At 62.2% G+C, this 27838-nt stretch overlaps 7 non-coding genes across 7 annotated transcripts; all 7 read right to left on the bottom strand.

Moving 5' to 3' along the window:
• Positions 1–3592: 3592 nt before the first annotated feature.
• On the bottom strand, positions 3593–3711 carry LOC142873930 (5S ribosomal RNA). Its single transcript, XR_012921902.1, has one exon. It is a non-coding gene; the product is annotated as a 5S ribosomal RNA (ribosomal RNA).
• A 3841-nt stretch (positions 3712–7552) lies between these two features.
• On the bottom strand, positions 7553–7671 carry LOC142874091 (5S ribosomal RNA). Its single transcript, XR_012921941.1, has one exon. It is a non-coding gene; the product is annotated as a 5S ribosomal RNA (ribosomal RNA).
• A 3830-nt stretch (positions 7672–11501) lies between these two features.
• On the bottom strand, positions 11502–11620 carry LOC142874080 (5S ribosomal RNA). The gene has a single exon (XR_012921940.1). It is a non-coding gene; the product is annotated as a 5S ribosomal RNA (ribosomal RNA).
• Positions 11621–15457: 3837 nt separating this feature from the next.
• Positions 15458–15576, bottom strand: LOC142873929 (5S ribosomal RNA). Its single transcript, XR_012921901.1, has one exon. It is a non-coding gene; the product is annotated as a 5S ribosomal RNA (ribosomal RNA).
• Positions 15577–19411: 3835 nt separating this feature from the next.
• LOC142874069 (5S ribosomal RNA) lies at positions 19412–19530 on the bottom strand. The gene has a single exon (XR_012921939.1). It is a non-coding gene; the product is annotated as a 5S ribosomal RNA (ribosomal RNA).
• Positions 19531–23365: 3835 nt separating this feature from the next.
• Positions 23366–23484, bottom strand: LOC142874058 (5S ribosomal RNA). The gene has a single exon (XR_012921938.1). It is a non-coding gene; the product is annotated as a 5S ribosomal RNA (ribosomal RNA).
• Positions 23485–27331: 3847 nt separating this feature from the next.
• On the bottom strand, positions 27332–27450 carry LOC142874047 (5S ribosomal RNA). Its single transcript, XR_012921937.1, has one exon. It is a non-coding gene; the product is annotated as a 5S ribosomal RNA (ribosomal RNA).
• Between the last annotated feature and the right edge of the window lie 388 nt (positions 27451–27838).

Genomic DNA, 27838 nt, shown 5'->3' with positions numbered 1-27838 from the left:
AAGATGCGCCTCCACGGCTGGACCCGCCAAGGTGGAGACGTTCCAGCCCCCCTCCTCTCCTCGCCTGGCCTCCTTCACCTCCCCGCCCCCACCCCCAGCGCACTGACTGCGCACGGGCGGGCGGGGCGCTCGCCCTTTGACCCCAGCCAGGGGCCGCCCTCCCCCACAACCCCTTTCAGTTGCGCCCCCCACCCTGTGGCCGGGCGGCCGCCTATTCCCCCGGGCCAGGGCTGGGGCACAGCGCACGGGGGAGGGGAGCGAGTGTATGGGGCGTCTCTCTCTCGGGATGTGTCCCTTGGGTGGGGTGGGGTGGCGTGGTTTGTGGGGCGCTGAAGAAATCAGTCCCCTCCATCTCCTCCCTCTGGAAAACCCCCAAGCCCTTGGAGAACTGCCGGCAACGCTACCGTGGGGGCCGGGACCCTCCTCTGTGTCCTCCTGTGGCCCAGTCCAAGGGGCCTGGGCCTGGCCGGGGCTGCATTGGACCCCAACCACCCTGGCGTGTGGACTCGCTAAAAATCGGCGACTAGATATTGGATTCCAGCGTCATTGAGGTCATTTCACTAATGAGTGCACCGGAAAGAGTTTCCTAATCCATCTGTGAGGGTGGCAACTGAAAGAGAATTTGAAAGCTGACAGAATAGGCGAGGAAAGGCATAGGAGATTTCCACACCCAGTAAGGAAGCCTTTCCCGAAATGGAAGAAAGAAAGGAGCAAACAGAGACACCGGTAGCCCGCCCGGATCAGAGTCTGCCCCTGAGAGAAAGCACCCTGACCAGGTTCACCCGTCTGTGGGTGGCGAGCTAGCGGCATTCAGAAGAGCCAGGCCCGCGGTCTGTGCAGAAGACACCTGCACTCGGGTGTGTGTGGCGGCACAATTCCCAAGCAGCTCCAGATGTTAATCCAAGGAGAAGCCAGGGAGTTCCCAACGCCCCAGGTGTCCTCAGCCCACGACTGGCTGCTGTGGGAATGCGAAGCCCGGCTCCTTGTCTCAGAGCAGGGCAACCAGGAGGTGTGATGTCCACACCGGGGTTCCTAGGAGGATCAGACTGAAGCTGGGACTTGGCCTGAAAGTGTCCCCTCGCATGGCCACCCCCTTCCCCTTCCTGCTCCTCTACTCCTGGTGCCCCTCCATCCAGGGGCCAGACCTTAAAGAGTCACCCGCAAGAGAATCCTGGTCCCAAAGGAGCCTTCTGGGGGACCCGTGCTGAGAGAGGTTGTGGGCAGGGCCCGCTGGGGCTCTGCCCGACCCAGGGCTGAGAGATGCAACCTCCCAGCTCTGGGTCCCTGCAGGAAGTGTTGGCAAGCACAGGGCCAGTCCTCCAAAGGCCCAGGTGCAGGGAGCCCAGGCCAAGCAGCCCGTGGAAGAAGCCACATGCTGTGCCACCCCGGGGAACACGACTGCAGGCCACAGCCCTTCCCGCCTCCTCCTCCTCCTCCCACCCCGCCCCCGCCCCCGCCCCCACCTGGCGCAGGGCCCAGAGACACCTCAGACACTTGCTACCCAAAGTGCAAAGGGCATCAGTTGCTCCTCCAAACCCCCCCACCCAGCCCAGCAGACCGCGTTGTCCAGCCAGCCCCCAGGCCTCCCTGGGGCGCCCAGCAGAAAAGTGCAGACACCCACCGGACCCTCAATCTCAGTTTTCGGATGTTTTTGCCACTCTAAGGACCCGCAGGCCAGCTGGGCCTTCTGGCAGCACAGAGAGCCCCGGAATCCGACCTGGAGAGCTGGGTGTACGTCCCCATGAGGAGGCGGTCCCCACCTCCGCGGCTCTCCCCTTGCGGGGAGCGGCAGCCACGGGGCCTCAGAGAAGGCACCAGGCTGGGCCCCCACGGCACAGCGGGAGCACGTCCCCCGCAGGCCACTTAGGGACAGGCGGCCGGCCGGCGGACGGTTGGGTTGTGCGAGACGCCGCGGCCGCCCTGCTACCGGGTTCCTGGGAGGGCGTCCTGGAACCAGCGTCCACACCAAGCCCTTGGAAGGCCCAGGCGACGGAGGAGCCCCGTCAGGCAGGGGCCGAGGACGGTGACGGCCCGGGCGGGGAGGAGCGTGTCAGGCAGGGGTAGAGGACGGTGACAGGTGACAGGCCGGGCGGGATGGAGTCAGTCAGGCAGGGGCCGTGGAGGAGACGGGCTGGGTAAGGGTTAGGGTTAGAGTCAGGACACAAGTCACAATCGCAAAGACCTGGAAGCGACCCGAGTGCCCATCGACCCACGAGTGCGTAAATGAAATGTGGCGCGTGGACACCACGGAGTGCTATTCGGCTATGAGGAGCAGCGGTGAGGGGGCACCTCTCGTGGTTCTCCTGGCCAGAGCTGGAACCCGTTCCAGTAAGCCAAGCATTCCAAGAATGGACACACGAGCACCACGTGCTCGCGCTCACCAGCAAATGGGTACGAACCGATGGACACCTAAGTGGACACAGAGGAATCACCTTCATCGGGTGGGTGTCGGGCGGGTGGGGGGAGGGGATGGGCATACACATCCATTAGGAATGGGGTGGGTGCGCACCGACTGGGGGATGGGCGCACTTGAAGCTCTGACCCGAGGGGGGAGGCTGGGAGAGGGCAACGCACCCGACCTTAACATTGGTACCCCCACAATACGCTGGAACAACATGAGAGGTAAATGAATAAGAACACGGGGGGGGGGAGAGGGGGGCACGGGCAACACATGTCACCTTAATACTTGGACTCCCATCATCTGCTTGAAAAGAGAGAGAAAAGAAAATGCAATAATAGAGATAAGAGACACTTTTTAAAAATAATGAATCCGGCCGGGCGCTGTGGCTCACGCCTGTAATCCTAGCTCTTGGGAGGCCGAGGCGGGCGGATTGCTCAAGGTCAGGTGTTCAAAACCAGCCTGAGCAAGAGCGAGACCCCGTCTCTACTATCAATAGAAAGAAATGAATTGGCCAACTGATATATATATAAAAATTTAGCTGGGCATGGTGGCGCATGCCTGTAGTCCCAGCTACCCGGGAGGCTGAGGCAGAAGGATCACTCGAGCCCAGGAGTTTGAAGTTGCTGTGAGCTAGGCTGACGCCACGGCACTCACTCTAGCCTGGGCAACAAACCGAGACTCTGTCTCAAAAAATAAATAAATAAATAAATAAATAAATAAATAAATAAATAAATAATGAATCCGAAGAGAAAAGTAAAAGGAGGCCTGTGGAGCAGGTCGGGGTGTGACTCCGGATCCCCCAACATCAGGTGCCACCACCAAAGATTCCTACGTGTAGCCCATAGAACCCCAAAAGCAACGGGAGGAGTTCTGGTCACATACTCCCTCAAAATGACATCCTGGCCTTCTTCGGGAACTCCCTCCCCTCTCAGACTCTCAAGGTTTCCTCCAGCGTGTCGGTTCCCACAGAGCAGACCTTTGGTCTGAGACCTGACAGTCCAGAAGCCACGCATGCTGCCGCGTGGCGGCGGTGTGGCGGCTCGGGACAAGAGGAGGCCCCACAGTGCGGGCTGGGGCGCCAGGCACCGCGGCGGGCGCTGAGGGTGGGGGTCACCCCCACCCCGGGCCGCCCCCGCACTCCCAGAAACGCGACAGAACCAGAGGCAAAAAAAAAAAAATAAAAAAAGAAGAAGCCTACGGCACCCGGTATTCCCGGGCGGTCTCCCATCCAAGTTCTAACCAGGCCCGACCCTGCTTAGCTTCCGAGATCAGACGAGATCGGGCGCGTTCGGGGTGGTGTGGCCGTGGACGGCGGAGGGCGCCCCTGCCCCGCTCAGGAAGCCGAGCCTCTCTGCGCTTCCCCGCCGCCTCCTCCCGCCCCAGGCCCCGCGCCGGCGCTGACCCGCGCCGGGCCGGGCCTGTTGAGTTCGCCGGCCGGGTCCGGCGGGCTCCGAGGGACGGGGGTGACAGGCGGGGCGGGCAGGGAGCGGCGGGCCGGGGTTGGGGGCTGTCTCTCTATACACACACACTCACACTCACTCACTCACTCACACTCACACAAGATGCGCCTCCACGGCTGGACCCGCCAAGGTGGAGACCTTCCAGCCCCCCTCCTCTCCTCGCCTGGCCTCCTTCACCTCCCCGCCCCCACCCCCAGCGCGCTGACTGCGCACGGGCGGGCGGGGCGCTCGCCCTTTGACCCCAGCCAGGGGCCGCCCTCCCCCACAACCCCTTTCAGTTGCGCCCCCCACCCTGTGGCCGGGCGGCCGCCTATTCCCCCGGGCCAGGGCTGGGGCACAGCGCACGGGGGAGGGGAGCGAGTGTATGGGGCGTCTCTCTCTCGGGATGTGTCCCTTGGGTGGGGTGGGGTGGCGTGGTTTGTGGGGCGCTGAAGAAATCAGTCCCCTCCATCTCCTCCCTCTGGAAAACCCCCAAGCCCTTGGAGAACTGCCGGCAACGCTACCGTGGGGGCCGGGACCCTCCTCTGTGTCCTCCTGTGGCCCAGTCCAAGGGGCCTGGGCCTGGCCGGGGCTGCATTGGACCCCAACCACCCTGGCGTGTGGACTCGCTAAAAATCGGCGACTAGATATTGGATTCCAGCGTCATTGAGGTCATTTCACTAATGAGTGCACCGGAAAGAGTTTCCTAATCCATCTGTGAGGGTGGCAACTGAAAGAGAATTTGAAAGCTGACAGAATAGGCGAGGAAAGGCATAGGAGATTTCCACACCCAGTAAGGAAGCCTTTCCCGAAATGGAAGAAAGAAAGGAGCAAACAGAGACACCGGTAGCCCGCCCGGATCAGAGTCTGCCCCTGACAGAAAGTACCCTGACCAGGTTCACCCGTGGGTGGGTGGCGAGCTAGCGGCATTCAGAAGAGCCAGGCCCGCGGTCTGTGCAGAAGACACCTGCACTCGGGTGTGTGTGGCGGCACAATTCCCAAGCAGCTCCAGATGTTAATCCAAGGAGAAGCCAGGGAGTTCCCAACGCCCCAGGTGTCCTCAGCCCACGACTGGCTGCTGTGGGAATGCGAAGCCCGGCTCCTTGTCTCAGAGCAGGGCAACCAGGAGGTGTGATGTCCACACCGGGGTTCCTAGGAGGATCAGACTGAAGCTGGGACTTGGCCTGAAAGTGTCCCCTCGCATGGCCACCCCCTTCCCCTTCCTGCTCCTCTACTCCTGGTGCCCCTCCATCCAGGGGCCAGACCTTAAAGAGTCACCCGCAAGAGAATCCTGGTCCCAAAGGAGCCTTCTGGGGGACCCGTGCTGAGAGAGGTTGTGGGCAGGGCCCGCTGGGGCTCTGCCCGACCCAGGGCTGAGAGATGCAACCTCCCAGCTCTGGGTCCCTGCAGGAAGTGTTGGCAAGCACAGGGCCAGTCCTCCAAAGGCCCAGGTGCAGGGAGCCCAGGCCAAGCAGCCCGTGGAAGAAGCCACATGCTGTGCCACCCCGGGGAACACGACTGCAGGCCACAGCCCTTCCCGCCTCCTCCTCCTCCTCCTCCCACCCCGCCCCCGCCCCCGCCCCCACCTGGCGCAGGGCCCAGAGACACCTCAGACACTTGCTACCCAAAGTGCAAAGGGCATCAGTTGCTCCTCCAAACCCCCCCACCCAGCCCAGCAGACCGCGTTGTCCAGCCAGCCCCCAGGCCTCCCTGGGGCGCCCAGCAGAAAAGTGCAGACACCCACCGGACCCTCAATCTCAGTTTTCGGATGTTTTTGCCACTCTAAGGACCCGCAGGCCAGCTGGGCCTTCTGGCAGCACAGAGAGCCCCGGAATCCGACCTGGAGAGCTGGGTGTACGTCCCCATGAGGAGGCGGTCCCCACCTCCGCGGCTCTCCCCTTGCGGGGAGCGGCAGCCACGGGGCCTCAGAGAAGGCACCAGGCTGGGCCCCCACGGCACAGCGGGAGCACGTCCCCCGCAGGCCACTTAGGGACAGGCGGCCGGCCGGCGGACGGTTGGGTTGTGCGAGACGCCGCGGCCGCCCTGCTACCGGGTTCCTGGGAGGGCGTCCTGGAACCAGCGTCCACACCAAGCCCTTGGAAGGCCCAGGCGACGGAGGAGCCCCGTCAGGCAGGGGCCGAGGACGGTGACGGCCCGGGCGGGGAGGAGCGTGTCAGGCAGGGGTAGAGGACGGTGACAGGTGACAGGCCGGGCGGGATGGAGTCAGTCAGGCAGGGGCCGTGGAGGAGACGGGCTGGGTAAGGGTTAGGGTTAGAGTCAGGACACAAGTCACAATCGCAAAGACCTGGAAGCGACCCGAGTGCCCATCGACCCACGAGTGCGTAAATGAAATGTGGCGCGTGGACACCACGGAGTGCTATTCGGCTGTGAGGAGCAGCGGTGAGGGGGCACCTCTCGTGGTTCTCCTGGCCAGAGCTGGAACCCGTTCCAGTAAGCCAAGCATTCCAAGAATGGACACACGAGCACCACGTGCTCGCGCTCACCAGCAAATGGGTACGAACCGATGGACACCTAAGTGGACACAGAGGAATCACCTTCATCGGGTGGGTGTCGGGCGGGTGGGGGGAGGGGATGGGCATACACATCCATTAGGAATGGGGTGGGTGCGCACCGACTGGGGGATGGGCGCACTTGAAGCTCTGACCCGAGGGGGGAGGCTGGGAGAGGGCAACGCACCCGACCTTAACATTGGTACCCCCACAATACGCTGGAACAACATGAGAGGTAAATGAATAAGAACACGGGGGGGGGGGGAGAGGGGGGCACGGGCAACACATGTCACCTTAATACTTGGACTCCCATCATCTGCTTGAAAAGAGAGAGAAAAGAAAATGCAATAATAGAGATAAGAGACACTTTTTAAAAATAATGAATCCGGCCGGGCGCTGTGGCTCACGCCTGTAATCCTAGCTCTTGGGAGGCCGAGGCGGGCGGATTGCTCAAGGTCAGGTGTTCAAAACCAGCCTGAGCAAGAGCGAGACCCCGTCTCTACTATCAATAGAAAGAAATGAATTGGCCAACTGATATATATATAAAAATTTAGCTGGGCATGGTGGCGCATGCCTGTAGTCCCAGCTACCCGGGAGGCTGAGGCAGAAGGATCACTCGAGCCCAGGAGTTTGAAGTTGCTGTGAGCTAGGCTGACGCCACGGCACTCACTCTAGCCTGGGCAACAAACCGAGACTCTGTCTCAAAAAATAAATAAATAAATAAATAAATAAATAAATAAATAATGAATCCGAAGAGAATAGTAAAAGGAGGCCTGTGGAGCAGGTCGGGGTGTGACTCCGGATCCCCCAACATCAGGTGCCACCACCAAAGATTCCTACGTGTAGCCCATAGAACCCCAAAAGCAACGGGAGGAGTTCTGGTCACATACTCCCTCAAAATGACATCCTGGCCTTCTTCGGGAACTCCCTCCCCTCTCAGACTCTCAAGGTTTCCTCCAGCGTGTCGGTTCCCACAGAGCAGACCTTTGGTCTGAGACCTGACAGTCCAGAAGCCACGCATGCTGCCGCGTGGCGGCGGTGTGGCGGCTCGGGACAAGAGGAGGCCCCACAGTGCGGGCTGGGGCGCCAGGCACCGCGGCGGGCGCTGAGGGTGGGGGTCACCCCCACCCCGGGCCGCCCCCGCACTCCCAGAAACGCGACAGAACCAGAGGCAAAAAAAAAAAATAAATAAAAAAAGAAGAAGCCTACGGCACCCGGTATTCCCGGGCGGTCTCCCATCCAAGTTCTAACCAGGCCCGACCCTGCTTAGCTTCCGAGATCAGACGAGATCGGGCGCGTTCAGGGTGGTGTGGCCGTGGACGGCGGAGGGCGCCCCTGCCCCGCTCAGGAAGCCGAGCCTCTCTGCGCTTCCCCGCCGCCTCCTCCCGCCCCAGGCCCCGCGCCGGCGCTGACCCGCGCCGGGCCGGGCCTGTTGAGTTCGCCGGCCGGGTCCGGCGGGCTCCGAGGGACGGGGGTGACAGGCGGGGCGGGCAGGGAGCGGCGGGCCGGGGTTGGGGGCTGTCTCTCTATACACACACACTCACACTCACTCACTCACTCACACTCACACAAGATGCGCCTCCACGGCTGGACCCGCCAAGGTGGAGACCTTCCAGCCCCCCTCCTCTCCTCGCCTGGCCTCCTTCACCTCCCCGCCCCCACCCCCAGCGCGCTGACTGCGCACGGGCGGGCGGGGCGCTCGCCCTTTGACCCCAGCCAGGGGCCGCCCTCCCCCACAACCCCTTTCAGTTGCGCCCCCCACCCTGTGGCCGGGCGGCCGCCTATTCCCCCGGGCCAGGGCTGGGGCACAGCGCACGGGGGAGGGGAGCGAGTGTATGGGGCGTCTCTCTCTCGGGATGTGTCCCTTGGGTGGGGTGGGGTGGCGTGGTTTGTGGGGCGCTGAAGAAATCAGTCCCCTCCATCTCCTCCCTCTGGAAAACCCCCAAGCCCTTGGAGAACTGCCGGCAACGCTACCGTGGGGGCCGGGACCCTCCTCTGTGTCCTCCTGTGGCCCAGTCCAAGGGGCCTGGGCCTGGCCGGGGCTGCATTGGACCCCAACCACCCTGGCGTGTGGACTCGCTAAAAATCGGCGACTAGATATTGGATTCCAGCGTCATTGAGGTCATTTCACTAATGAGTGCACCGGAAAGAGTTTCCTAATCCATCTGTGAGGGTGGCAACTGAAAGAGAATTTGAAAGCTGACAGAATAGGCGAGGAAAGGCATAGGAGATTTCCACACCCAGTAAGGAAGCCTTTCCCGAAATGGAAGAAAGAAAGGAGCAAACAGAGACACCGGTAGCCCGCCCGGATCAGAGTCTGCCCCTGACAGAAAGTACCCTGACCAGGTTCACCCGTGGGTGGGTCGCGAGCTAGCGGCATTCAGAAGAGCCAGGCCCGCGGTCTGTGCAGAAGACACCTGCACTCGGGTGTGTGTGGCGGCACAATTCCCAAGCAGCTCCAGATGTTAATCCAAGGAGAAGCCAGGGAGTTCCCAACGCCCCAGGTGTCCTCAGCCCACGACTGGCTGCTGTGGGAATGCGAAGCCCGGCTCCTTGTCTCAGAGCAGGGCAACCAGGAGGTGTGATGTCCACCCCGGGGTTCCCAGGAGGATCAGACTGAAGCTGGGACTTGGCCTGAAAGTGTCCCCTCGCATGGCCACCCCCTTCCCCTTCCTGCTCCTCTACTCCTGGTGCCCCTCCATCCAGGGGCCAGACCTTAAAGAGTCACCCGCAAGAGAATCCTGGTCCCAAAGGAGCCTTCTGGGGGACCCGTGCTGAGAGAGGTTGTGGGCAGGGCCCGCTGGGGCTCTGCCCGACCCAGGGCTGAGAGATGCAACCTCCCAGCTCTGGGTCCCTGCAGGAAGTGTTGGCAAGCACAGGGCCAGTCCTCCAAAGGCCCAGGTGCAGGGAGCCCAGGCCAAGCAGCCCGTGGAAGAAGCCACATGCTGTGCCACCCCGGGGAACACGACTGCAGGCCACAGCCCTTCCCGCCTCCTCCTCCTCCCACCCTGCCCCCGCCCCCGCCCCCACCTGGCGCAGGGCCCAGAGACACCTCAGACACTTGCTACCCAAAGTGCAAAGGGCATCAGTTGCTCCTCCAAACCCCCCCACCCAGCCCAGCAGATCGCGTTGTCCAGCCAGCCCCCAGGCCTCCCTGGGGCGCCCAGCAGAAAAGTGCAGACACCCACCGGACCCTCAATCTCAGTTTTCGGATGTTTTTGCCACTCTAAGGACCCGCAGGCCAGCTGGGCCTTCTGGCAGCACAGAGAGCCCCGGAATCCGACCTGGAGAGCTGGGTGTACGTCCCCATGAGGAGGCGGTCCCCACCTCCGCGGCTCTCCCCTTGCGGGGAGCGGCAGCCACGGGGCCTCAGAGAAGGCACCAGGCTGGGCCCCCACGGCACAGCGGGAGCACGTCCCCCGCAGGCCACTTAGGGACAGGCGGCCGGCCGGCGGACGGTTGGGTTGTGCAAGACGCCGCGGCCGCCCTGCTACCGGGTTCCTGGGAGGGCGTCCTGGAACCAGCGTCCACACCAAGCCCTTGGAAGGCCCAGGCGACGGAGGAGCCCCGTCAGGCAGGGGCCGAGGACGGTGACGGCCCGGGCAGGGAGGAGCGTGTCAGGCAGGGGTAGAGGACGGTGACAGGTGACAGGCCGGGCGGGATGGAGTCAGTCAGGCAGGGGCCGTGGAGGAGACGGGCTGGGTAAGGGTTAGGGTTAGAGTCAGGACACAAGTCACAATCGCAAAGACCTGGAAGCGACCCGAGTGCCCATCGACCCACGAGTGCGTAAATGAAATGTGGCGCGTGGACACCACGGAGTGCTATTCGGCTGTGAGGAGCAGCGGTGAGGGGGCACCTCTCGTGGTTCTCCTGGCCAGAGCTGGAACCCGTTCCAGTAAGCCAAGCATTCCAAGAATGGACACACGAGCACCACGTGCTCGCGCTCACCAGCAAATGGGTACGAACCGATGGACACCTAAGTGGACACAGAGGAATCACCTTCATCGGGTGGGTGTCGGGCGGGTGGGGGGAGGGGATGGGCATACACATCCATTAGGAATGGGGTGGGTGCGCACCGACTGGGGGATGGGCGCACTTGAAGCTCTGACCCGAGGGGGGAGGCTGGGAGAGGGCAACGCACCCGACCTTAACATTGGTACCCCCACAATACGCTGGAACAACATGAGAGGTAAATGAATAAGAACACGGGGGGGGGGAGAGGGGGGCACGGGCAACACATGTCACCTTAATACTTGGACTCCCATCATCTGCTTGAAAAGAGAGAGAAAAGAAAATGCAATAATAGAGATAAGAGACACTTTTTAAAAATAATGAATCCGGCCGGGCGCTGTGGCTCACGCCTGTAATCCTAGCTCTTGGGAGGCCGAGGCGGGCGGATTGCTCAAGGTCAGGTGTTCAAAACCAGCCTGAGCAAGAGCGAGACCCCGTCTCTACTATCAATAGAAAGAAATGAATTGGCCAACTGATATATATATAAAAATTTAGCTGGGCATGGTGGCGCATGCCTGTAGTCCCAGCTACCCGGGAGGCTGAGGCAGAAGGATCACTCGAGCCCAGGAGTTTGAAGTTGCTGTGAGCTAGGCTGACGCCACGGCACTCACTCTAGCCTGGGCAACAAACCGAGACTCTGTCTCAAAAAATAAATAAATAAATAAATAAATAAATAAATAAATAATGAATCCGAAGAGAAAAGTAAAAGGAGGCCTGTGGAGCAGGTCGGGGTGTGACTCCGGATCCCCCAACATCAGGTGCCACCACCAAAGATTCCTACGTGTAGCCCATAGAACCCCAAAAGCAACGGGAGGAGTTCTGGTCACATACTCCCTCAAAATGACATCCTGGCCTTCTTCGGGAACTCCCTCCCCTCTCAGACTCTCAAGGTTTCCTCCAGCGTGTCGGTTCCCACAGAGCAGACCTTTGGTCTGAGACCTGACAGTCCAGAAGCCACGCATGCTGCCGCGTGGCGGCGGTGTGGCGGCTCGGGACAAGAGGAGGCCCCACAGTGCGGGCTGGGGCGCCAGGCACCGCGGCGGGCGCTGAGGGTGGGGGTCACCCCCACCCCGGGCCGCCCCCGCACTCCCAGAAACGCGACAGAACCAGAGGCAAAAAAATAAAAATAAAAAAAGAAGAAGCCTACGGCACCCGGTATTCCCGGGCGGTCTCCCATCCAAGTTCTAACCAGGCCCGACCCTGCTTAGCTTCCGAGATCAGACGAGATCGGGCGCGTTCAGGGTGGTGTGGCCGTGGACGGCGGAGGGCGCCCCTGCCCCGCTCAGGAAGCCGAGCCTCTCTGCGCTTCCCCGCCGCCTCCTCCCGCCCCAGGCCCCACGCCGGCGCTGACCCGCGCCGGGCCGGGCCTGTTGAGTTCGCCGGCCGGGTCCGGCGGGCTCCGAGGGACGGGGGTGACAGGCGGGGCGGGCAGGGAGCGGCGGGCCGGGGTTGGGGGCTGTCTCTCTATACACACAAACTCACACTCACTCACTCACTCACACTCACACAAGATGCGCCTCCACGGCTGGACCCGCCAAGGTGGAGACGTTCCAGCCCCCCTCCTCTCCTCGCCTGGCCTCCTTCACCTCCCCGCCCCCACCCCCAGCGCACTGACTGCGCACGGGCGGGCGGGGCGCTCGCCCTTTGACCCCAGCCAGGGGCCGCCCTCCCCCACAACCCCTTTCAGTTGCGCCCCCCACCCTGTGGCCGGGCGGCCGCCTATTCCCCCGGGCCAGGGCTGGGGCACAGCGCACGGGGGAGGGGAGCGAGTGTATGGGGCGTCTCTCTCTCGGGATGTGTCCCTTGGGTGGGGTGGGGTGGCGTGGTTTGTGGGGCGCTGAAGAAATCAGTCCCCTCCATCTCCTCCCTCTGGAAAACCCCCAAGCCCTTGGAGAACTGCCGGCAACGCTACCGTGGGGGCCGGGACCCTCCTCTGTGTCCTCCTGTGGCCCAGTCCAAGGGGCCTGGGCCTGGCCGGGGCTGCATTGGACCCCAACCACCCTGGCGTGTGGACTCGCTAAAAATCGGCGACTAGATATTGGATTCCAGCGTCATTGAGGTCATTTCACTAATGAGTGCACCGGAAAGAGTTTCCTAATCCATCTGTGAGGGTGGCAACTGAAAGAGAATTTGAAAGCTGACAGAATAGGCGAGGAAAGGCATAGGAGATTTCCACACCCAGTAAGGAAGCCTTTCCCGAAATGGAAGAAAGAAAGGAGCAAACAGAGACACCGGTAGCCCGCCCGGATCAGAGTCTGCCCCTGAGAGAAAGCACCCTGACCAGGTTCACCCGTCTGTGGGTGGCGAGCTAGCGGCATTCAGAAGAGCCAGGCCCGCGGTCTGTGCAGAAGACACCTGCACTCGGGTGTGTGTGGCGGCACAATTCCCAAGCAGCTCCAGATGTTAATCCAAGGAGAAGCCAGGGAGTTCCCAACGCCCCAGGTGTCCTCAGCCCACGACTGGCTGCTGTGGGAATGCGAAGCCCGGCTCCTTGTCTCAGAGCAGGGCAACCAGGAGGTGTGATGTCCACACCGGGGTTCCTAGGAGGATCAGACTGAAGCTGGGACTTGGCCTGAAAGTGTCCCCTCGCATGGCCACCCCCTTCCCCTTCCTGCTCCTCTACTCCTGGTGCCCCTCCATCCAGGGGCCAGACCTTAAAGAGTCACCCGCAAGAGAATCCTGGTCCCAAAGGAGCCTTCTGGGGGACCCGTGCTGAGAGAGGTTGTGGGCAGGGCCCGCTGGGGCTCTGCCCGACCCAGGGCTGAGAGATGCAACCTCCCAGCTCTGGGTCCCTGCAGGAAGTGTTGGCAAGCACAGGGCCAGTCCTCCAAAGGCCCAGGTGCAGGGAGCCCAGGCCAAGCAGCCCGTGGAAGAAGCCACATGCTGTGCCACCCCGGGGAACACGACTGCAGGCCACAGCCCTTCCCGCCTCCTCCTCCTCCTCCCACCCCGCCCCCGCCCCCGCCCCCACCTGGCGCAGGGCCCAGAGACACCTCAGACACTTGCTACCCAAAGTGCAAAGGGCATCAGTTGCTCCTCCAAACCCCCCCACCCAGCCCAGCAGACCGCGTTGTCCAGCCAGCCCCCAGGCCTCCCTGGGGCGCCCAGCAGAAAAGTGCAGACACCCACCGGACCCTCAATCTCAGTTTTCGGATGTTTTTGCCACTCTAAGGACCCGCAGGCCAGCTGGGCCTTCTGGCAGCACAGAGAGCCCCGGAATCCGACCTGGAGAGCTGGGTGTACGTCCCCATGAGGAGGCGGTCCCCACCTCCGCGGCTCTCCCCTTGCGGAGAGCGGCAGCCACGGGGCCTCAGAGAAGGCACCAGGCTGGGCCCCCACGGCACAGCGGGAGCACGTCCCCCGCAGGCCACTTAGGGACAGGCGGCCGGCCGGCGGACGGTTGGGTTGTGCGAGACGCCGCGGCCGCCCTGCTACCGGGTTCCTGGGAGGGCGTCCTGGAACCAGCGTCCACACCAAGCCCTTGGAAGGCCCAGGCGACGGAGGAGCCCCGTCAGGCAGGGGCCGAGGACGGTGACGGCCCGGGCGGGGAGGAGCGTGTCAGGCAGGGGTAGAGGACGGTGACAGGTGACAGGCCGGGCGGGATGGAGTCAGTCAGGCAGGGGCCGTGGAGGAGACGGGCTGGGTAAGGGTTAGGGTTAGAGTCAGGACACAAGTCACAATCGCAAAGACCTGGAAGCGACCCGAGTGCCCATCGACCCACGAGTGCGTAAATGAAATGTGGCGCGTGGACACCACGGAGTGCTATTCGGCTATGAGGAGCAGCGGTGAGGGGGCACCTCTCGTGGTTCTCCTGGCCAGAGCTGGAACCCGTTCCAGTAAGCCAAGCATTCCAAGAATGGACACACGAGCACCACGTGCTCGCGCTCACCAGCAAATGGGTACGAACCGATGGACACCTAAGTGGACACAGAGGAATCACCTTCATCGGGTGGGTGTCGGGCGGGTGGGGGGAGGGGATGGGCATACACATCCATTAGGAATGGGGTGGGTGCGCACCGACTGGGGGATGGGCGCACTTGAAGCTCTGACCCGAGGGGGGAGGCTGGGAGAGGGCAACGCACCCGACCTTAACATTGGTACCCCCACAATACGCTGGAACAACATGAGAGGTAAATGAATAAGAACACGGGGGGGGGGAGAGGGGGGCACGGGCAACACATGTCACCTTAATACTTGGACTCCCATCATCTGCTTGAAAAGAGAGAGAAAAGAAAATGCAATAATAGAGATAAGAGACACTTTTTAAAAATAATGAATCCGGCCGGGCGCTGTGGCTCACGCCTGTAATCCTAGCTCTTGGGAGGCCGAGGCGGGCGGATTGCTCAAGGTCAGGTGTTCAAAACCAGCCTGAGCAAGAGCGAGACCCCGTCTCTACTATCAATAGAAAGAAATGAATTGGCCAACTGATATATATATAAAAATTTAGCTGGGCATGGTGGCGCATGCCTGTAGTCCCAGCTACCCGGGAGGCTGAGGCAGAAGGATCACTCGAGCCCAGGAGTTTGAAGTTGCTGTGAGCTAGGCTGACGCCACGGCACTCACTCTAGCCTGGGCAACAAACCGAGACTCTGTCTCAAAAAATAAATAAATAAATAAATAAATAAATAAATAAATAAATAATGAATCCGAAGAGAAAAGTAAAAGGAGGCCTGTGGAGCAGGTCGGGGTGTGACTCCGGATCCCCCAACATCAGGTGCCACCACCAAAGATTCCTACGTGTAGCCCATAGAACCCCAAAAGCAACGGGAGGAGTTCTGGTCACATACTCCCTCAAAATGACATCCTGGCCTTCTTCGGGAACTCCCTCCCCTCTCAGACTCTCAAGGTTTCCTCCAGCGTGTCGGTTCCCACAGAGCAGACCTTTGGTCTGAGACCTGACAGTCCAGAAGCCACGCATGCTGCCGCGTGGCGGCGGTGTGGCGGCTCGGGACAAGAGGAGGCCCCACAGTGCGGGCTGGGGCGCCAGGCACCGCGGCGGGCGCTGAGGGTGGGGGTCACCCCCACCCCGGGCCGCCCCCGCACTCCCAGAAACGCGACAGAACCAGAGGCAAAAAAAAAAAAATAAAAAAAGAAGAAGCCTACGGCACCCGGTATTCCCGGGCGGTCTCCCATCCAAGTTCTAACCAGGCCCGACCCTGCTTAGCTTCCGAGATCAGACGAGATCGGGCGCGTTCGGGGTGGTGTGGCCGTGGACGGCGGAGGGCGCCCCTGCCCCGCTCAGGAAGCCGAGCCTCTCTGCGCTTCCCCGCCGCCTCCTCCCGCCCCAGGCCCCACGCCGGCGCTGACCCGCGCCGGGCCGGGCCTGTTGAGTTCGCCGGCCGGGTCCGGCGGGCTCCGAGGGACGGGGGTGACAGGCGGGGCGGGCAGGGAGCGGCGGGCCGGGGTTGGGGGCTGTCTCTCTATACACACACACTCACACTCACTCACTCACTCACACTCACACAAGATGCGCCTCCACGGCTGGACCCGCCAAGGTGGAGACCTTCCAGCCCCCCTCCTCTCCTCGCCTGGCCTCCTTCACCTCCCCGCCCCCACCCCCAGCGCACTGACTGCGCACGGGCGGGCGGGGCGCTCGCCCTTTGACCCCAGCCAGGGGCCGCCCTCCCCCACAACCCCTTTCAGTTGCGCCCCCCACCCTGTGGCCGGGCGGCCGCCTATTCCCCCGGGCCAGGGCTGGGGCACAGCGCACGGGGGAGGGGAGCGAGTGTATGGGGCGTCTCTCTCTCGGGATGTGTCCCTTGGGTGGGGTGGGGTGGCGTGGTTTGTGGGGCGCTGAAGAAATCAGTCCCCTCCATCTCCTCCCTCTGGAAAACCCCCAAGCCCTTGGAGAACTGCCGGCAACGCTACCGTGGGGGCCGGGACCCTCCTCTGTGTCCTCCTGTGGCCCAGTCCAAGGGGCCTGGGCCTGGCCGGGGCTGCATTGGACCCCAACCACCCTGGCGTGTGGACTCGCTAAAAATCGGCGACTAGATATTGGATTCCAGCGTCATTGAGGTCATTTCACTAATGAGTGCACCGGAAAGAGTTTCCTAATCCATCTGTGAGGGTGGCAACTGAAAGAGAATTTGAAAGCTGACAGAATAGGCGAGGAAAGGCATAGGAGATTTCCACACCCAGTAAGGAAGCCTTTCCCGAAATGGAAGAAAGAAAGGAGCAAACAGAGACACCGGTAGCCCGCCCGGATCAGAGTTTGCCCCTGAGAGAAAGCACCCTGACCAGGTTCACCCGTGGGTGGGTGGCGAGCTAGCGGCATTCAGAAGAGCCAGGCCCGCGGTCTGTGCAGAAGACACCTGCACTCGGGTGTGTGTGGCGGCACAATTCCCAAGCAGCTCCAGATGTTAATCCAAGGAGAAGCCAGGGAGTTCCCAACGCCCCAGGTGTCCTCAGCCCACGACTGGCTGCTGTGGGAATGCGAAGCCCGGCTCCTTGTCTCAGAGCAGGGCAACCAGGAGGTGTGATGTCCACACCGGGGTTCCTAGGAGGATCAGACTGAAGCTGGGACTTGGCCTGAAAGTGTCCCCTCGCATGGCCACCCCCTTCCCCTTCCTGCTCCTCTACTCCTGGTGCCCCTCCATCCAGGGGCCAGACCTTAAAGAGTCACCCGCAAGAGAATCCTGGTCCCAAAGGAGCCTTCTGGGGGACCCGTGCTGAGAGAGGTTGTGGGCAGGGCCCGCTGGGGCTCTGCCCGACCCAGGGCTGAGAGATGCAACCTCCCAGCTCTGGGTCCCTGCAGGAAGTGTTGGCAAGCACAGGGCCAGTCCTCCAAAGGCCCAGGTGCAGGGAGCCCAGGCCAAGCAGCCCGTGGAAGAAGCCACATGCTGTGCCACCCCGGGGAACACGACTGCAGGCCACAGCCCTTCCCGCCTCCTCCTCCTCCTCCTCCCACCCCGCCCCCGCCCCCGCCCCCACCTGGCGCAGGGCCCAGAGACACCTCAGACACTTGCTACCCAAAGTGCAAAGGGCATCAGTTGCTCCTCCAAACCCCCCCACCCAGCCCAGCAGACCGCGTTGTCCAGCCAGCCCCCAGGCCTCCCTGGGGCGCCCAGCAGAAAAGTGCAGACACCCACCGGACCCTCAATCTCAGTTTTCGGATGTTTTTGCCACTCTAAGGACCCGCAGGCCAGCTGGGCCTTCTGGCAGCACAGAGAGCCCCGGAATCCGACCTGGAGAGCTGGGTGTACGTCCCCATGAGGAGGCGGTCCCCACCTCCGCGGCTCTCCCCTTGCGGGGAGCGGCAGCCACGGGGCCTCAGAGAAGGCACCAGGCTGGGCCCCCACGGCACAGCGGGAGCACGTCCCCCGCAGGCCACTTAGGGACAGGCGGCCGGCCGGCGGACGGTTGGGTTGTGCGAGACGCCGCGGCCGCCCTGCTACCGGGTTCCTGGGAGGGCGTCCTGGAACCAGCGTCCACACCAAGCCCTTGGAAGGCCCAGGCGACGGAGGAGCCCCGTCAGGCAGGGGCCGAGGACGGTGACGGCCCGGGCGGGGAGGAGCGTGTCAGGCAGGGGTAGAGGACGGTGACAGGTGACAGGCCGGGCGGGATGGAGTCAGTCAGGCAGGGGCCGTGGAGGAGACGGGCTGGGTAAGGGTTAGGGTTAGAGTCAGGACACAAGTCACAATCGCAAAGACCTGGAAGCGACCCGAGTGCCCATCGACCCACGAGTGCGTAAATGAAATGTGGCGCGTGGACACCACGGAGTGCTATTCGGCTATGAGGAGCAGCGGTGAGGGGGCACCTCTCGTGGTTCTCCTGGCCAGAGCTGGAACCCGTTCCAGTAAGCCAAGCATTCCAAGAATGGACACACGAGCACCACGTGCTCGCGCTCACCAGCAAATGGGTACGAACCGATGGACACCTAAGTGGACACAGAGGAATCACCTTCATCGGGTGGGTGTCGGGCGGGTGGGGGGAGGGGATGGGCATACACATCCATTAGGAATGGGGTGGGTGCGCACCGACTGGGGGATGGGCGCACTTGAAGCTCTGACCCGAGGGGGGAGGCTGGGAGAGGGCAACGCACCCGACCTTAACATTGGTACCCCCACAATACGCTGGAACAACATGAGAGGTAAATGAATAAGAACACGGGGGGGGGAGAGGGGGGCACGGGCAACACATGTCACCTTAATACTTGGACTCCCATCATCTGCTTGAAAAGAGAGAGAAAAGAAAATGCAATAATAGAGATAAGAGACACTTTTTAAAAATAATGAATCCGGCCGGGCGCTGTGGCTCACGCCTGTAATCCTAGCTCTTGGGAGGCCGAGGCGGGCGGATTGCTCAAGGTCAGGTGTTCAAAACCAGCCTGAGCAAGAGCGAGACCCCGTCTCTACTATCAATAGAAAGAAATGAATTGGCCAACTGATATATATATAAAAATTTAGCTGGGCATGGTGGCGCATGCCTGTAGTCCCAGCTACCCGGGAGGCTGAGGCAGAAGGATCACTCGAGCCCAGGAGTTTGAAGTTGCTGTGAGCTAGGCTGACGCCACGGCACTCACTCTAGCCTGGGCAACAAACCGAGACTCTGTCTCAAAAAATAAATAAATAAATAAATAAATAAATAAATAAATAATGAATCCGAAGAGAAAAGTAAAAGGAGGCCTGTGGAGCAGGTCGGGGTGTGACTCCGGATCCCCCAACATCAGGTGCCACCACCAAAGATTCCTACGTGTAGCCCATAGAACCCCAAAAGCAACGGGAGGAGTTCTGGTCACATACTCCCTCAAAATGACATCCTGGCCTTCTTCGGGAACTCCCTCCCCTCTCAGACTCTCAAGGTTTCCTCCAGCGTGTCGGTTCCCACAGAGCAGACCTTTGGTCTGAGACCTGACAGTCCAGAAGCCACGCATGCTGCCGCGTGGCGGCGGTGTGGCGGCTCGGGACAAGAGGAGGCCCCACAGTGCGGGCTGGGGCGCCAGGCACCGCGGCGGGCGCTGAGGGTGGGGGTCACCCCCACCCCGGGCCGCCCCCGCACTCCCAGAAACGCGACAGAACCAGAGGCAAAAAAAAAAAAATAAAAAAAGAAGAAGCCTACGGCACCCGGTATTCCCGGGCGGTCTCCCATCCAAGTTCTAACCAGGCCCGACCCTGCTTAGCTTCCGAGATCAGACGAGATCGGGCGCGTTCAGGGTGGTGTGGCCGTGGACTGCGGAGGGCGACCCTGCCCCGCTCAGGAAGCCGAGCCTCTCTGCGCTTCCCCGCCGCCTCCTCCCGCCCCAGGCCCCACGCCGGCGCTGACCCGCGCCGGGCCGGGCCTGTTGAGTTCGCCGGCCGGGTCCGGCGGGCTCCGAGGGACGGGGGTGACAGGCGGGGCGGGCAGGGAGCGGCGGGCCGGGGTTGGGGGCTGTCTCTCTATACACACACACTCACACTCACTCACTCACTCACACTCACACAAGATGCGCCTCCACGGCTGGACCCGCCAAGGTGGAGACCTTCCAGCCCCCCTCCTCTCCTCGCCTGGCCTCCTTCACCTCCCCGCCCCCACCCCCAGCGCACTGACTGCGCACGGGCGGGCGGGGCGCTCGCCCTTTGACCCCAGCCAGGGGCCGCCCTCCCCCACAACCCCTTTCAGTTGCGCCCCCCACCCTGTGGCCGGGCGGCCGCCTATTCCCCCGGGCCAGGGCTGGGGCACAGCGCACGGGGGAGGGGAGCGAGTGTATGGGGCGTCTCTCTCTCGGGATGTGTCCCTTGGGTGGGGTGGGGTGGCGTGGTTTGTGGGGCGCTGAAGAAATCAGTCCCCTCCATCTCCTCCCTCTGGAAAACCCCCAAGCCCTTGGAGAACTGCCGGCAACGCTACCGTGGGGGCCGGGACCCTCCTCTGTGTCCTCCTGTGGCCCAGTCCAAGGGGCCTGGGCCTGGCCGGGGCTGCATTGGACCCCAACCACCCTGGCGTGTGGACTCGCTAAAAATCGGCGACTAGATATTGGATTCCAGCGTCATTGAGGTCATTTCACTAATGAGTGCACCGGAAAGAGTTTCCTAATCCATCTGTGAGGGTGGCAACTGAAAGAGAATTTGAAAGCTGACAGAATAGGCGAGGAAAGGCATAGGAGATTTCCACACCCAGTAAGGAAGCCTTTCCCGAAATGGAAGAAAGAAAGGAGCAAACAGAGACACCGGTAGCCCGCCCGGATCAGAGTCTGCCCCTGAGAGAAAGCACCCTGACCAGGTTCACCCGTGGGTGGGTGGCGAGCTAGCGGCATTCAGAAGAGCCAGGCCCGCGGTCTGTGCAGAAGACACCTGCACTCGGGTGTGTGTGGCGGCACAATTCCCAAGCAGCTCCAGATGTTAATCCAAGGAGAAGCCAGGGAGTTCCCAACGCCCCAGGTGTCCTCAGCCCACGACTGGCTGCTGTGGGAATGCGAAGCCCGGCTCCTTGTCTCAGAGCAGGGCAACCAGGAGGTGTGATGTCCACACCGGGGTTCCTAGGAGGATCAGACTGAAGCTGGGACTTGGCCTGAAAGTGTCCCCTCGCATGGCCACCCCCTTCCCCTTCCTGCTCCTCTACTCCTGGTGCCCCTCCATCCAGGGGCCAGACCTTAAAGAGTCACCCGCAAGAGAATCCTGGTCCCAAAGGAGCCTTCTGGGGGACCCGTGCTGAGAGAGGTTGTGGGCAGGGCCCGCTGGGGCTCTGCCCGACCCAGGGCTGAGAGATGCAACCTCCCAGCTCTGGGTCCCTGCAGGAAGTGTTGGCAAGCACAGGGCCAGTCCTCCAAAGGCCCAGGTGCAGGGAGCCCAGGCCAAGCAGCCCGTGGAAGAAGCCACATGCTGTGCCACCCCGGGGAACACGACTGCAGGCCACAGCCCTTCCCGCCTCCTCCTCCTCCTCCTCCCACCCCGCCCCCGCCCCCGCCCCCACCTGGCGCAGGGCCCAGAGACACCTCAGACACTTGCTACCCAAAGTGCAAAGGGCATCAGTTGCTCCTCCAAACCCCCCCACCCAGCCCAGCAGACCGCGTTGTCCAGCCAGCCCCCAGGCCTCCCTGGGGCGCCCAGCAGAAAAGTGCAGACACCCACCGGACCCTCAATCTCAGTTTTCGGATGTTTTTGCCACTCTAAGGACCCGCAGGCCAGCTGGGCCTTCTGGCAGCACAGAGAGCCCCGGAATCCGACCTGGAGAGCTGGGTGTACGTCCCCATGAGGAGGCGGTCCCCACCTCCGCGGCTCTCCCCTTGCGGGGAGCGGCAGCCACGGGGCCTCAGAGAAGGCACCAGGCTGGGCCCCCACGGCACAGCGGGAGCACGTCCCCCGCAGGCCACTTAGGGACAGGCGGCCGGCCGGCGGACGGTTGGGTTGTGCGAGACGCCGCGGCCGCCCTGCTACCGGGTTCCTGGGAGGGCGTCCTGGAACCAGCGTCCACACCAAGCCCTTGGAAGGCCCAGGCGACGGAGGAGCCCCGTCAGGCAGGGGCCGAGGATGGTGACGGCCCGGGCAGGGAGGAGCGTGTCAGGCAGGGGTAGAGGACGGTGACAGGTGACAGGCCGGGCGGGATGGAGTCAGTCAGGCAGGGGCCGTGGAGGAGACGGGCTGGGTAAGGGTTAGGGTTAGAGTCAGGACACAAGTCACAATCGCAAAGACCTGGAAGCGACCCGAGTGCCCATCGACCCACGAGTGCGTAAATGAAATGTGGCGCGTGGACACCACGGAGTGCTATTCGGCTGTGAGGAGCAGCGGTGAGGGGGCACCTCTCGTGGTTCTCCTGGCCAGAGCTGGAACCCGTTCCAGTAAGCCAAGCATTCCAAGAATGGACACACGAGCACCACGTGCTCGCGCTCACCAGCAAATGGGTACGAACCGATGGACACCTAAGTGGACACAGAGGAATCACCTTCATCGGGTGGGTGTCGGGCGGGTGGGGGGAGGGGATGGGCATACACATCCATTAGGAATGGGGTGGGTGCGCACCGACTGGGGGATGGGCGCACTTGAAGCTCTGACCCGAGGGGGGAGGCTGGGAGAGGGCAACGCACCCGACCTTAACATTGGTACCCCCACAATACGCTGGAACAACATGAGAGGTAAATGAATAAGAACACGGGGGGGGGGAGAGGGGGGCACGGGCAACACATGTCACCTTAATACTTGGACTCCCATCATCTGCTTGAAAAGAGAGAGAAAAGAAAATGCAATAATAGAGATAAGAGACACTTTTTAAAAATAATGAATCCGGCCGGGCGCTGTGGCTCACGCCTGTAATCCTAGCTCTTGGGAGGCCGAGGCGGGCGGATTGCTCAAGGTCAGGTGTTCAAAACCAGCCTGAGCAAGAGCGAGACCCCGTCTCTACTATCAATAGAAAGAAATGAATTGGCCAACTGATATATATATAAAAATTTAGCTGGGCATGGTGGCGCATGCCTGTAGTCCCAGCTACCCGGGAGGCTGAGGCAGAAGGATCACTCGAGCCCAGGAGTTTGAAGTTGCTGTGAGCTAGGCTGACGCCACGGCACTCACTCTAGCCTGGGCAACAAACCGAGACTCTGTCTCAAAAAATAAATAAATAAATAAATAAATAAATAAATAATGAATCCGAAGAGAATAGTAAAAGGAGGCCTGTGGAGCAGGTCGGGGTGTGACTCCGGATCCCCCAACATCAGGTGCCACCACCAAAGATTCCTACGTGTAGCCCATAGAACCCCAAAAGCAACGGGAGGAGTTCTGGTCACATACTCCCTCAAAATGACATCCTGGCCTTCTTCGGGAACTCCCTCCCCTCTCAGACTCTCAAGGTTTCCTCCAGCGTGTCGGTTCCCACAGAGCAGACCTTTGGTCTGAGACCTGACAGTCCAGAAGCCACGCATGCTGCCGCGTGGCGGCGGTGTGGCGGCTCGGGACAAGAGGAGGCCCCACAGTGCGGGCTGGGGCGCCAGGCACCGCGGCGGGCGCTGAGGGTGGGGGTCACCCCCACCCCGGGCCGCCCCCGCACTCCCAGAAACGCGACAGAACCAGAGGCAAAAAAAAAAAATAAATAAAAAAAGAAGAAGCCTACGGCACCCGGTATTCCCGGGCGGTCTCCCATCCAAGTTCTAACCAGGCCCGACCCTGCTTAGCTTCCGAGATCAGACGAGATCGGGCGCGTTCAGGGTGGTGTGGCCGTGGACGGCGGAGGGCGCCCCTGCCCCGCTCAGGAAGCCGAGCCTCTCTGCGCTTCCCCGCCGCCTCCTCCCGCCCCAGGCCCCGCGCCGGCGCTGACCCGCGCCGGGCCGGGCCTGTTGAGTTCGCCGGCCGGGTCCGGCGGGCTCCGAGGGACGGGGGTGACAGGCGGGGCGGGCAGGGAGCGGCGGGCCGGGGTTGGGGGCTGTCTCTCTATACACACACACTCACACTCACTCACTCACTCACACTCACACAAGATGCGCCTCCACGGCTGGACCCGCCAAGGTGGAGACCTTCCAGCCCCCCTCCTCTCCTCGCCTGGCCTCCTTCACCTCCCCGCCCCCACCCCCAGCGCGCTGACTGCGCACGGGCGGGCGGGGCGCTCGCCCTTTGACCCCAGCCAGGGGCCGCCCTCCCCCACAACCCCTTTCAGTTGCGCCCCCCACCCTGTGGCCGGGCGGCCGCCTATTCCCCCGGGCCAGGGCTGGGGCACAGCGCACGGGGGAGGGGAGCGAGTGTATGGGGCGTCTCTCTCTCGGGATGTGTCCCTTGGGTGGGGTGGGGTGGCGTGGTTTGTGGGGCGCTGAAGAAATCAGTCCCCTCCATCTCCTCCCTCTGGAAAACCCCCAAGCCCTTGGAGAACTGCCGGCAACGCTACCGTGGGGGCCGGGACCCTCCTCTGTGTCCTCCTGTGGCCCAGTCCAAGGGGCCTGGGCCTGGCCGGGGCTGCATTGGACCCCAACCACCCTGGCGTGTGGACTCGCTAAAAATCGGCGACTAGATATTGGATTCCAGCGTCATTGAGGTCATTTCACTAATGAGTGCACCGGAAAGAGTTTCCTAATCCATCTGTGAGGGTGGCAACTGAAAGAGAATTTGAAAGCTGACAGAATAGGCGAGGAAAGGCATAGGAGATTTCCACACCCAGTAAGGAAGCCTTTCCCGAAATGGAAGAAAGAAAGGAGCAAACAGAGACACCGGTAGCCCGCCCGGATCAGAGTCTGCCCCTGACAGAAAGTACCCTGACCAGGTTCACCCGTGGGTGGGTCGCGAGCTAGCGGCATTCAGAAGAGCCAGGCCCGCGGTCTGTGCAGAAGACACCTGCACTCGGGTGTGTGTGGCGGCACAATTCCCAAGCAGCTCCAGATGTTAATCCAAGGAGAAGCCAGGGAGTTCCCAACGCCCCAGGTGTCCTCAGCCCACGACTGGCTGCTGTGGGAATGCGAAGCCCGGCTCCTTGTCTCAGAGCAGGGCAACCAGGAGGTGTGATGTCCACCCCGGGGTTCCCAGGAGGATCAGACTGAAGCTGGGACTTGGCCTGAAAGTGTCCCCTCGCATGGCCACCCCCTTCCCCTTCCTGCTCCTCTACTCCTGGTGCCCCTCCATCCAGGGGCCAGACCTTAAAGAGTCACCCGCAAGAGAATCCTGGTCCCAAAGGAGCCTTCTGGGGGACCCGTGCTGAGAGAGGTTGTGGGCAGGGCCCGCTGGGGCTCTGCCCGACCCAGGGCTGAGAGATGCAACCTCCCAGCTCTGGGTCCCTGCAGGAAGTGTTGGCAAGCACAGGGCCAGTCCTCCAAAGGCCCAGGTGCAGGGAGCCCAGGCCAAGCAGCCCGTGGAAGAAGCCACATGCTGTGCCACCCCGGGGAACACGACTGCAGGCCACAGCCCTTCCCGCCTCCTCCTCCTCCTCCTCCCACCCTGCCCCCGCCCCCGCCCCCACCTGGCGCAGGGCCCAGAGACACCTCAGACACTTGCTACCCAAAGTGCAAAGGGCATCAGTTGCTCCTCCAAACCCCCCCACCCAGCCCAGCAGATCGCGTTGTCCAGCCAGCCCCCAGGCCTCCCTGGGGCGCCCAGCAGAAAAGTGCAGACACCCACCGGACCCTCAATCTCAGTTTTCGGATGTTTTTGCCACTCTAAGGACCCGCAGGCCAGCTGGGCCTTCTGGCAGCACAGAGAGCCCCGGAATCCGACCTGGAGAGCTGGGTGTACGTCCCCATGAGGAGGCGGTCCCCACCTCCGCGGCTCTCCCCTTGCGGGGAGCGGCAGCCACGGGGCCTCAGAGAAGGCACCAGGCTGGGCCCCCACGGCACAGCGGGAGCACGTCCCCCGCAGGCCACTTAGGGACAGGCGGCCGGCCGGCGGACGGTTGGGTTGTGCGAGACGCCGCGGCCGCCCTGCTACCGGGTTCCTGGGAGGGCGTCCTGGAACCAGCGTCCACACCAAGCCCTTGGAAGGCCCAGGCGACGGAGGAGCCCCGTCAGGCAGGGGCCGAGGACGGTGACGGCCCGGGCGGGGAGGAGCGTGTCAGGCAGGGGTAGAGGACGGTGACAGGTGACAGGCCGGGCGGGATGGAGTCAGTCAGGCAGGGGCCGTGGAGGAGACGGGCTGGGTAAGGGTTAGGGTTAGAGTCAGGACACAAGTCACAATCGCAAAGACCTGGAAGCGACCCGAGTGCCCATCGACCCACGAGTGCGTAAATGAAATGTGGCGCGTGGACACCACGGAGTGCTATTCGGCTGTGAGGAGCAGCGGTGAGGGGGCACCTCTCGTGGTTCTCCTGGCCAGAGCTGGAACCCGTTCCAGTAAGCCAAGCATTCCAAGAATGGACACACGAGCACCACGTGCTCGCGCTCACCAGCAAATGGGTACGAACCGATGGACACCTAAGTGGACACAGAGGAATCACCTTCATCGGGTGGGTGTCGGGCGGGTGGGGGGAGGGGATGGGCATACACATCCATTAGGAATGGGGTGGGTGCGCACCGACTGGGGGATGGGCGCACTTGAAGCTCTGACCCGAGGGGGGAGGCTGGGAGAGGGCAACGCACCCGACCTTAACATTGGTACCCCCACAATACGCTGGAACAACATGAGAGGTAAATGAATAAGAACACGGGGGGGGGGAGAGGGGGGCACGGGCAACACATGTCACCTTAATACTTGGACTCCCATCATCTGCTTGAAAAGAGAGAGAAAAGAAAATGCAATAATAGAGATAAGAGACACTTTTTAAAAATAATGAATCCGGCCGGGCGCTGTGGCTCACGCCTGTAATCCTAGCTCTTGGGAGGCCGAGGCGGGCGGATTGCTCAAGGTCAGGTGTTCAAAACCAGCCTGAGCAAGAGCGAGACCCCGTCTCTACTATCAATAGAAAGAAATGAATTGGCCAACTGATATATATATAAAAATTTAGCTGGGCATGGTGGCGCATGCCTGTAGTCCCAGCTACCCGGGAGGCTGAGGCAGAAGGATCACTCGAGCCCAGGAGTTTGAAGTTGCTGTGAGCTAGGCTGACGCCACGGCACTCACTCTAGCCTGGGCAACAAACCGAGACTCTGTCTCAAAAAATAAATAAATAAATAAATAAATAAATAAATAAATAAATAAATAATGAATCCGAAGAGAATAGTAAAAGGAGGCCTGTGGAGCAGGTCGGGGTGTGACTCCGGATCCCCCAACATCAGGTGCCACCACCAAAGATTCCTACGTGTAGCCCATAGAACCCCAAAAGCAACGGGAGGAGTTCTGGTCACATACTCCCTCAAAATGACATCCTGGCCTTCTTCGGGAACTCCCTCCCCTCTCAGACTCTCAAGGTTTCCTCCAGCGTGTCGGTTCCCACAGAGCAGACCTTTGGTCTGAGACCTGACAGTCCAGAAGCCACGCATGCTGCCGCGTGGCGGCGGTGTGGCGGCTCGGGACAAGAGGAGGCCCCACAGTGCGGGCTGGGGCGCCAGGCACCGCGGCGGGCGCTGAGGGTGGGGGTCACCCCCACCCCGGGCCGCCCCCGCACTCCCAGAAACGCGACAGAACCAGAGGCAAAAAAAAAAAATAAATAAAAAAAGAAGAAGCCTACGGCACCCGGTATTCCCGGGCGGTCTCCCATCCAAGTTCTAACCAGGCCCGACCCTGCTTAGCTTCCGAGATCAGACGAGATCGGGCGCGTTCAGGGTGGTGTGGCCGTGGACGGCGGAGGGCGCCCCTGCCCCGCTCAGGAAGCCGAGCCTCTCTGCGCTTCCCCGCCGCCTCCTCCCGCCCCAGGCCCCGCGCCGGCGCTGACCCGCGCCGGGCCGGGCCTGTTGAGTTCGCCGGCCGGGTCCGGCGGGCTCCGAGGGACGGGGGTGACAGGCGGGGCGGGCAGGGAGCGGCGGGCCGGGGTTGGGGGCTGTCTCTCTATACACACACACTCACACTCACTCACTCACTCACACTCACACAAGATGCGCCTCCACGGCTGGACCCGCCAAGGTGGAGACCTTCCAGCCCCCCTCCTCTCCTCGCCTGGCCTCCTTCACCTCCCCGCCCCCACCCCCAGCGCGCTGACTGCGCACGGGCGGGCGGGGCGCTCGCCCTTTG

This window comes from Microcebus murinus, chromosome 11, assembly GCF_040939455.1.
Source record: "Microcebus murinus isolate Inina chromosome 11, M.murinus_Inina_mat1.0, whole genome shotgun sequence".
NCBI classification, from domain to species: domain Eukaryota; kingdom Metazoa; phylum Chordata; class Mammalia; order Primates; family Cheirogaleidae; genus Microcebus; species Microcebus murinus.
Note: the sequence above shows the minus strand (reverse complement) of the source record. Positions and strands in the feature narration are given on the sequence as shown.